This window comes from Temnothorax curvispinosus, unplaced genomic scaffold, assembly GCF_003070985.1.
Source record: "Temnothorax curvispinosus isolate PA1 unplaced genomic scaffold, ASM307098v1 QBEX01005473.1, whole genome shotgun sequence".
In the NCBI taxonomy this organism is placed as follows: Eukaryota; Metazoa; Arthropoda; class Insecta; order Hymenoptera; family Formicidae; genus Temnothorax; species Temnothorax curvispinosus.
In genome coordinates this window covers 1,118-3,237 of record NW_020215253.1, presented here as the reverse complement: position 1 = coordinate 3,237, position 2,120 = coordinate 1,118, and the positions used below count along the sequence as shown (strand labels likewise).

At 34.2% G+C, this 2,120-nt stretch overlaps 1 long non-coding RNA gene across 1 annotated transcript; it reads right to left on the bottom strand.

Annotated features, from left to right (window-relative positions):
- Window positions 1-1,284: 1,284 nt before the first annotated feature.
- Window positions 1,285-1,894, bottom strand: LOC112454874. The gene is made up of 3 exons (XR_003040799.1): window positions 1,728-1,894; window positions 1,573-1,652; window positions 1,285-1,478 (listed from the first exon to the last, which is right to left on the bottom strand). It is a non-coding gene; the product is annotated as an uncharacterized LOC112454874 (long non-coding RNA).
- Between the last annotated feature and the right edge of the window lie 226 nt (window positions 1,895-2,120).

The following is a 2,120-nucleotide window of genomic DNA, read 5'->3' as shown; positions in this document are numbered from 1 at the left end:
TTATTTTTGTTTTTATATGGTTAGTGAATAAACTTTATAAAAATGGAAATTTTGTCCTACAATTGATAGAATAAATTACTGCCAAGAACGGATAACATATTTAATATTATTCTATAGTGCGAATAATAAATTTACCAAATAGATTTCTCATAAATTAAATTAACATTTCGTCAACTTTTTTATCAGTCAAATAAAAAAATACCATTGTTTTTATTACATATTTATTTCATGCTTAAGAATATGTTTCTTATATCTATGTAAGAAGACATTATAAGCGCTCCCTCTCTCTCTCTTTCTCTCTCTCTCTCTCTCTCTTTAATATAATATAACATTTTACTTTTATACAGATTATTAATATATTAGACTATTAATAAAGAATGTATTACATTTCAGACATATTATCGGATTTTATAAATTGGGAACAAATAAAACAGTTATCGCAGAAACAGCAGGACGCAGTAAGAAGACAGTATCATTGTGGATTCGGAAATATGAAGAAGCAGACTCTAATGCTATAAAAGATCATAGGAAAAATAAATGCAAGGCCAAAAAAACTACAGCTCATCAAGATGAAGAAATCGTCCAGTTGGTTGACGCAAATTCCTTCAATCCTGCTGCAACAGTTTTACAAAACGATAAATATCCAATCTCGGAAAGAACAGTGAGACGTCGCTTGAAACCAGCTAAAGTTCGTTCGCATATACCAGCAAAAAAAAATGCACTCACAGAAAATCATCGAAATCGAAGAGTGCAATTTGCTAATCGATACTTAAATACTCCACAAAAAGAATGGAAATATGGATGGACAAAAAAGTATTTTCTTCGAGTGAAGATGGAAGATACAGAGTGTGGCGACCGGACAGAGAACGCCTGAATCCAAAATACGTGCTCCCCTGTCAAAATAGTGGAAGAATTACATTAGGATTTTGGGGGAGCATGACATCCTTAGGATTAATGGATATTGTAGAAATTACACCACACATGAATGCAGAAGAATATGTGGGATATTTGGAGGAAGTCCTGAAACCTTCTGCCAGACGAATATTTCCTGAAGAACAATACTCGATAATTAAGATCGTGCAAGACAATAGTGCTGTGCACACTTCAAAAATAGTCCGAAGATGGTTTGAAGCGAATCCCGATTTTTAACCAATACCATGGCCTGCAAAATCATCCGATCTAAATCCAATCGAGAACGTTTGAGGCAGAATGCAAACATCATGGATAGCTGGTGAATTGAGAACTAAAGAAGCATTAAGGAATCATATTCAACAAGTATGGAACGAGTTGACATTGAATGTTGTTTTTACGCAAAATTTGGTGACTTCAATATATATATCAAGACGGCTGCAATTGATCATCAAAAATGATGAATTGTGGCATCCTACTATCCGTGATAGCGACGAGCAGTATAGCACCATCCATTTGAGCTATTCCTGTGATCATGTTTTTGATGTAATCGGCACGACCCGGGCAATCTGTATGTCAAAATTTTCCATTAGTTCAAAGTAGTCAGTTAGCTCTTATTTGCAAGGTAGTCATAGTCAATCATCCTCTAAACAAAAGAAATACCTTTGGTAACAGCTGTTATTAGAGTGGTTTTGCCATGATAATTAATAGTTCCAAGAACTTCTTCTAATAAAGTATAATTTCTGAAAAAGAGAAAAAATTCTAATATTAAATTATTATTATTATCACTTTTAAATTGTTATAAAATTCATACTTACCAGTATGGAATCCAGAATCCATCCTTGTCGATGACCATTTGAAGTCGTCTCGACATTGAATTCACTAAATTTTGCGTATAATCAGCATTCAATGCCAACTCGTTCCATACTTGATGAACATGATTTCTTAATGCTTCTCTAGTTCTCAATTCACCAGCTATCCATGATTTTTGCATTTTGCCCCATACGTTCTCGATTGGATTTAGATCAGGTGATTTTGCAGGCCATGGTATTGGTTGAAAATCGGGATTCGCTTCAAACCATCTTCGGACCATTCTTGAAGTGTGCACAGCACTATTGTCTTGCACGATCTTAATTATTGGGTATTGTTCTTCAGGAAATATTCGTCTGGCAGAAGGTTTCAGGACGTCCTCCAAAATTCCTACATATTCT